At 24.9% G+C, this 7,184-nt stretch overlaps 2 protein-coding genes across 3 annotated transcripts in view; both read right to left on the bottom strand.

Annotated features, from left to right (window-relative positions):
- LOC126897432 (uncharacterized) overlaps positions 1-5,624 on the bottom strand; it is a 30,411-nt gene extending 24,787 nt beyond the window's left edge. Inside the window, exons 1-3 of one of the 2 annotated variants that reach the window (XM_050671011.1) lie at positions 5,294-5,624; positions 1,474-1,627; positions 1,308-1,358 (exon numbers count right to left, since the gene is read on the bottom strand). The gene's annotated coding sequence lies outside the window, so the exon portion shown is untranslated. The remainder of the gene's footprint in view (positions 1-1,307; positions 1,359-1,473; positions 1,628-5,293) is intronic. The other variant, XM_050671010.1, reaches the window with a different exon arrangement.
- Positions 1-7,184, bottom strand: part of LOC126897435 (uncharacterized) — a 23,629-nt gene that overhangs the window by 8,395 nt on the left and 8,050 nt on the right. The gene's annotated exons all lie outside the window — the stretch shown is intronic.

The following is a 7,184-nucleotide window of genomic DNA, read 5'->3' as shown; positions in this document are numbered from 1 at the left end:
TACCATATTGAAAAATATACTATTTTTGTATGATAATTATGGGTTTTGTATTTTATTTTAATAGAAGTTGATGTTGCTTTTGCAATTATCCATCAATTTTTTAAAATTAAACACTATCTACAGATTTGCATCGAAGCGTTTCTTATGATAGTGATTTTAATCACTGTCAGATTAAATCTATACTGGACCCTACTATGCAATGTCTCCACTATGCCGCGACCCCACTGTGCTACCGTTTTATTTTTTATTATCCTTAGTTACACATTATTCTTGAATTATAAACTATGTAATACTTTTTAAATATATCCCATATGCCTCGTAAGGGTGTCAAATTTGTTTTTTTAAATAAGTACACATATTTTGAATTTAATAAAATATTTCAGTTTTTAATTTAATAGTAAATGGCAATTAAATATTTAATATAACTTTATTCGTTTATTAGATATAAACACTTAAAGTTTCAAATTTTCGAGTTAATATTCATGTATAATACACAAATACAGGTAGCTATTTGGTTTTTTATGACATCGATGTTAGCAGGTACAGAGCAGTGTTATTATCAATGGTAGTTAGGCACATTGTTGTGAGTTTATAAATACACTAACTAACAATATAGAAAGTATATAAATTGATAGCCATAATTGATAATAAACAATCTGTGACTGTGACAGCAATGTCATAAAAAACCAATTAGCTATCTGTATATTATATTCACTATTATAAGTTAATATCCATTTTTCAATTAATATGTTAAATAAATTGAAACATAATATTATATTATTATTACTCAGTAATATTATTTAAAACTCGTAATACGTGTAACAACTATTTTGTTGGTTGCATCCTTGCACCTCGTAAAAAACCATCTTTTGAAAATTTACCTTAAGTTTTTTGTGAAAATTATTCATGTAATTATATGTTAACAACTTTTCCAAACAGTGTTGTATTTAGGGGTAGACCGTGACCTAGGGTGGCATTTTTTCCAATTAAGAACTAAAATTTTATTAAATTTATTATTTATTTATATGTAACATAATTTAATAAATTATATTAATTAATCTTAAAATGAATAAATAAAATAAAATATAGACCCCCTGATCACAGCCATGCCGCCCAGCCAGTGGAAGCAGTGACATTAAAAAAGCTTGCTTATATTTCGGTTTCCTGAAAGGAGTATATGATCACCCCCGTCCATTACCAGCTCTAGTCAGTTCTACTGTTTTGTTTTTGTAAAGTGATTATTTATCTGTTATATTTTATATTTGTTTATGTGTTGTCAGTCTCGTCGTGAAATTTATGTTATGTACCTTTAATTGTGAATTATATTATACTGTCCACGCCAACTATCATTACTAGTCCTGTAATAAACAAAAATCAAAAATAATATAATATGGGGGTAAGGATGAAGTATTAGTTTAAAGAATATCTCGGGGTCGAACTATGTCGAGTTATCAAATAATAAAATATCCCTACCTCACTTATTCTTATTCTTGTTTATTAACGCTGCAAAACACTTCTTTACCGTAACAAATTCTCTCAAAACGGACACAATCAAAAGCTGACCATTACCAGCCATCTTTCAAAGAAACTAGACTAATTCACTAGATTGAAGTTCCAAAGAAATTCTCTACAAAGTAAAAAATAAAAATAAAATTTTTTTTAAAAGTATAAAAAAGTGGAGAAAATGTATTGCGTCTATAATTAATTATTCTGACCTGCTTCAGTTAATTATTATTTCAGTCATGAAATGAAAATTGTAATATATGATATGCTCAGAACCTATATACTTTTATTAGATTGACATAAACTTTCCACGAAAATATTTATAATTAAGACTAAAATCTTTATTGATTGTGAAACAGACCATCAAACATCCATAGTGATTAAAAAAAAAAAAATTATTTATAACACTTGTATTTTTGAAGATATTACATGAGATTAAGTTAGCGGATCACTATATATGATTGTACAGAATATACAAGGCTTTATATAAATAGTATGATAAATCAAAAAGAAAAAAGACAAAAATTTAACAATAAAAATATATGCGTAAGTTTGTTTGGGCGTCTGTCGTCGCGATGTTTTTTAAAACTAAGACTTAAGCTCAGACACTAGCTACCCATTATGAAAAGTTCACAATAAATTTTAACTATTAAATAAAAATTTTAAATTGGATTGGGTTTATTATGAAAATAAAATAATTTTCAAAAATGTAATGTTTAAAATTTAAATTGACGTTTATTATCATAATAAGAAAAAAATAAAATATTATTATTTAAGGAACATATAAACTTAAATTAAAAGATTCATCAAAAAAAAATTACTTTAAAATTTCTAAGTGTCATTTAATTTGAAAAACTTTTGAGCCTAAATTAATTAAAAAAAAGTCCCATAGAGTGAGTATCTTGAGTAGAGTGTCGCAGATTTTGTGTATTTTGAAGTTACCGAAAGAACTGATTTGTATATAAAACAATGAATTTTTATAGTCAGAATATGGTAGAGTAGCGATCCTTAGCGTGATCTTGGAAGCTGAAACTTACTGTTCTAATTGGTTAATTATAATGGGAGCACTGCGCGTATTCGTTACTTAAAAATCTGTAAAACACTGTTTTGGTTATCTTGTATATTCATAATATGTGACATATATGTACAAACAATAATATTATATTGTATGTTAATATTATAAGTGATAATATATTACAATAGAAGATAAAGTTTAGAAAATTCTAATTTTAACGTTAGCATAATTTCGATAGATATTTTTATATTTCTAAAAATGAGGGAATTATTTAATATTTTTGGCGCTGTTAGGTTCAATTAGATTACAGTTCGATTTTTTTAATGCATACATGAAGAAATCAGTTGATTGAATCAGTTGAGCTGAGAATTTAGCTCTGAGATCTGACGTATGATATAGCAAATTTGGTTCATTAGATGTCTCTCTCTTCTATTAAAGAGAGTACCAGACATTAAAGAAAAAAAAATTCGATAAAGTAAAATAAAAAAATCCACAACGTGGCAAATAGCTTTTCAGCTACTCTTATAAGCTAAAACATGTATAAAACCTCTATAAATATAGTTTTTGAATAAATGATAATAATATAAAAAATAAAACTTTATTAAAATGTAAATTGCCCTCAAAAGAAATCACAAAAAATGTATAAATAAATTTATACCACAAATAGTAGCTATAATACATAAAGTAATACAATATATTAGTATTATCAATAAAACTATTTTAATTTAGTTGATATTTTGCCAAAAAATGTTATTTTTATTCATATTCTATGTTCCGCTCTTTTCATCTAAAGTATCGTACACATTTATTTCAAAATACATAAAAAATAAATTTTATTTATATTGTATTACTTTAAGTTATTATTATAGTATTATTTAATAAAATACATCTAATCTAAGTAAACTTAACGTTTTTACACTTTTGTCAAATAATATTAAATAAACATTGTTTTTTCATCTATTTATGATTATTTAATAAAAAATTTTTTAAGTAATTTAAAGTTCAGCTATAGTCCGATACACAGTGTGATTTTAATTGAAAACACTACATCTATATTTTTTCGTTAAAATTTGATTTTATATTAAAAACCATAGGAAATAACAAGTCTATTGTGAAAAAAATAATTCTAATTGACTTTTTCCCAAAAGCCAAAAATCAAATTTATTTAATCAAGAAGTGGTAATACAGTATTTAAATACTTAAAAGTATTTGGATACTTTTACTTAAGTACTATACAGGTATAGGAAATAGATGAAATGATCTTAGGAATATGTACACTTAAAAAAAAAATTACAATTTTTTTTTAAAACTGGGCAATATAAGTTAACACTACTGTACATTTTATTTTGTAAGACTTCAGTATAAATAAATTATTTTTAGATAAGTTAAAAAATGATCAATAATTATTTTAATTCGTTGAACTTGACAAGTTCTTTATGCGTTATTTTTATATCAGTACAAATATGTTTGAATACAAATGCTAATCCAGAAATACAAGTGAGTGCGAACAATATTTCAAATATTTAATATTTAAGGGTTTTTAAAATATTAAAAAATCCTAAAATAATAAGAGCTTAATAGAACCAAATAAAATACATTATCAACATAAATATACATAAATTCTGTGCTCATATTAATTAAGTGTAGCATGAATGAATCTATATAACATTAACGAACTAGAAACTATTAGAATATAAAAATCAAGATTTTATCAATGTACTTTTTGAATAATCCGAAATATAACATAATTTGAATTACATTATATTATGGTTTATTTTCAAAGTAATTCATTAAAATTTTCAATTTAAATGAATGTCATGAAATTAAATATTAATTTGAGTAAAAATAACAGTGTTGCAGTAGGGTCATGGAACAAAGTTGACGTGGAATAGTTGGAACAAGTGTAGATGATATTTAACAGTGATTGAAATCACTATCATAAGAGACGCTTCGATGCAAATCCTGTAGATAATGTCTAATTTTAAATAATTAGTGAATTATTTCAAAAGCAAAGTAAACTCCTATTGTTTTTTCTATTTCGACTGCCATTTGCACATAGAAAATAGGTCGTCGGTATAAAAATTTTTTTTTTTTAAACTTCTAGTACATAAAATAAGCTTTATTTTAACATATATTTAAAAGACGCATATTCACAGAATATTTTTAAAACATAAGTTGAAAAAGTTGAGTTTTGTAAAAAATTTGCTATTTTTAATCCCCCGTGGACTGGTAAAGGGTTAGATTATCATATAATGTATATCAAATGAAAAGGAAATACGTAAAGTATTTATATAACAAAAATTATTTTAGTTCGTTCATTTTTTTATAAAAGTTATGGCAGTTTTAAGTACCAAAATAACATTGATTTTTACACAAAAATTACATTTTGTGTTCAATTTTGATAGTCATTTGTACATAAAAGATAAGTTTCCGAGACAAATTTTTTTTTTTTTAACTTATAGTTCATAATGTGAGCTTTAATTTAACATATGTGTTAAAGGATGTGTAAGTGTGTTTATGTTTTGTGTGCTAAAGGCCCTTAAATTAATTAAATAAATAAAACTCAATTAACTGAATATTAAGTAATATTTTTAGGTTATACAAAAAATATCAATGCAGTTGACAAAATAAAAATTCAATTTATGACCCTTCTGGTCCATCAGTAATAAAAATATAAACTCTAAAATATATTTAACAAACTAACAACAAAACGACAACAAAATAAACTCTACAACTTTAATAAATCAATAATAAATAAATTTCAATAGTACTCACAATTCGCAGAGTTGCTGGTCAGAGATGCTACCTAAAACTAAAACACGGACCACGACAATATCAAATGAACTTAACTAAATATAATTTTTGGTAATACAAATTTAAATCTCACAATTGACTAGAATACGGCAGCTAATTAGTAGCAATAAATCACAATAAAATATCTTTAGTAGCTAATTAGTAGCTTAAAAAATTGATCCCCGCAATTAGTGTAAAAGAAAAAATATGAACAAAAAACTATTTGAGTTTTTTAAACTTTAAATTTGCCGTAACGATTTTAAAACAAAACCAAAAACGTCTATATCAAATTTATATATGTATATATTCAACTAACAAAAAAAAATTTGTTTCAACAAAAACAAATCAGTTGATTATTACCCAATATAAATGTTGTACTAAATATGCTATATTATATAAAAATGTGTTTTTGTGCGTGTGTGGTGTGTAACAGCTGATCGGCCAGTAGTACAGATAACCATACTACTGATGTAGTGGGAATCATGCGTTGATAATATGAACCTTAATATAAGATGAATAAGTAAGTACATATGATTAACAACTGTAATGTTGTTAACACGGACTACGTCTTATAGAGTAGATGAGAGAAATAAACGAATTCGAATTAGATTTTGTTGAATAATTACAACAATTTCATATTTTGTAAAATTAAAATTATTCGACACAGAATACCTATATACAATAATGATTCAGAACAAAAAACTAGAAACAAAATGTATAACCACATAAGAGTTGTTACTAGCATATAACTAAACAATATCTGACTTTATGGAATAGACAATCCTATTAGTCGTCAATAGTGAGTCGTGCATCATACCCAATAGAATTATTTTAGCTTCGATGCGAAGCTGAGAAGGTATTGGTTTTACTATGATGTGTTTTTTTTTTTTTTTTTTTTTTTTTTTTTTTTTTTTTTTTTTTGTGTCTGTTACCACTTTTTCTCAGCTCTCACCGAACGGATTTCTTTCAACGATACGTCAAAAGATCACAAATCGTATCTAGTCGAAGACATTACCCTTCAAAATTGAAAAAATTTCCCTCGTTCCCCGTAAATGGGGGAAACCTCCAAAAAAATTACAAATTTAAAAATCGCTAATTTTCGAAATTTTTTCAATTTTTTTTACTAAAAACTGCCGTAACTTTTTCAAAAATGAACATATCAATATAATTTTTTTTTATATAGATGCTTGATGTCTTTACCTATCATTTGGTATATTTTTTTTGTAAATCTGACACTTAACCTGCCCACAGGGGGGGATTTAAAATGACAACTTTTTCACAAAAAATTAACTTTTTCAACTTAACTTTTGAAAATGTTCCGGAAGGTCTGACACTTTTATATATATCTTAAATTAAAGCTAATGTAATGTACTTTAATTTGAAAAAAAAAAATTTGACCTCTGGACTTGTCTTCGTGGTGAAAGTTGACATCAAAGTTAATAAAAAATTACGATTTTTGTAAAATAATTTTTTTTTATATTTTTAACTTAATAATGCTCTAACTTTTTCAAAAATGAACATATCAATATAATTTTTTTTTATATAGATGCTTGATGTCTTTACCTATTATTTGGTATATTTTTTTTGTAAATTTGACCTTTTTTCTGCCCATAGGGGGAAATTTAAAATGACAACTTTTTCACAAAAAATTAACTTTTTCAACTTAACTTTTGAAAATGTTCCGGAAGGTCTGACACTTTTATATATTCTTAAATTAAAGCTAATGTAATGTACTTTAATTTGAAAAAAAAAAAATTTGACCTCTGGACTTGTCTTCATGGTGAAAATTACTACCGTATTCAAAAATATGCTTTTTTTGTGTTAAAATTTTCTTTACATTTTTTACTTTAAAGTGCTATAACTTTTTAAAAAA

Source organism: Daktulosphaira vitifoliae, unplaced genomic scaffold (genome assembly GCF_025091365.1).
Source record: "Daktulosphaira vitifoliae isolate Bord-2020 unplaced genomic scaffold, ASM2509136v1 Scaffold_2, whole genome shotgun sequence".
Classification (NCBI taxonomy): Eukaryota; Metazoa; Arthropoda; class Insecta; order Hemiptera; family Phylloxeridae; genus Daktulosphaira; species Daktulosphaira vitifoliae.
The sequence above is the reverse complement of the archived record's forward strand: the minus strand, read 5'-3'. Positions and strand labels throughout refer to the sequence as shown.